Below are 1,089 nucleotides of genomic sequence, written 5' to 3'. Positions count from 1 at the left end.
TTGTATTGGCTGACCAATGTGCAGCCCTCGAAATGTTGTGCTTTTTACTTTCTCAACTGTTTATTCACTGATTGCCAGTGGACAGTGCTCTATGTTGCTCTTCCTATAATCCACAATTATTTCTTTGGTTTTGTTGACATTTAGTGTAAGATTATTGCTGTAACACCAACTTATGAACTGATTCACCTCACAAGTGTACAGGAAGCAACAAAATTAAGCTGTTGTCCTGGAGTTCTCTAGTCACCCAGAAGTCATAGCATTCTAGATGATGTGTGGTGCACTTTAGAGCTTTGTAACAAACTTTTGATCCAACTGTATAAACAAAATAATGAGTAAGGAAGAAAATACAGCCACTATATTTTGTCTAAAGCTCAGTGTTCGAACTTAATACACAGCAGTTTCCAATAAACTGATTAGCAAGATGCTTGCAAGGATATGTAAATCCTAAGTGGGAATGGTGCCCGCCTCTCTAACCCAAAGTAAAAAGATAGATCTCCCTCTCTTAACTCCTCTGGTGTTAGATTGGGATAAAAATAAAAGCACAAGTAGATGCAGGGATTCACTATACAGATGATGGTCTGAGGAAGGAGGCCATAGATCCTGGATAGAACCTACACAGAGGTAAGGAGTATACGCAGCTTACACACCAGTGGAATCACAGTGAAAAACCCAAGCAGGGAACAAAGAGAGGGAAGATAGCAATGTTACTTGCTGAGTCACTGAGGCAATGATCAGTTATTATCACACAAACCCTGCAAAGACTGCCACAGACAGCCACTTATTGTGTACAATGCTGAGGTTTCACTGAGATTGGAAGTGAAAAATTATAACTAACGTACTACTTTTAAAAGTAGTGCATCCCTATTCTCCACATGCATTCATTTTCATCACAGACAACAGAACTCATATACATTAATTGCAGCTACTTTATTAAGTGTGTGCACCTCTGGTGTCTGATTGTGTTAATATCAACAAAGAAGTATTCTATATAGTTTTACAGTTTCAAGCAAATGGAAACTTGTAAACCAATGCTAGAACAGTGACTGTATAACATGAAAGGTAACAGCGGATATGTTACTAGTATTTACC

Source organism: Protopterus annectens, chromosome 2.part0 (assembly GCF_019279795.1).
Source record: "Protopterus annectens isolate FY-2018-M chromosome 2.part0, PAN1.0, whole genome shotgun sequence".
In the NCBI taxonomy this organism is placed as follows: Eukaryota; Metazoa; Chordata; order Ceratodontiformes; family Protopteridae; genus Protopterus; species Protopterus annectens.
Note: the sequence above shows the minus strand (reverse complement) of the source record.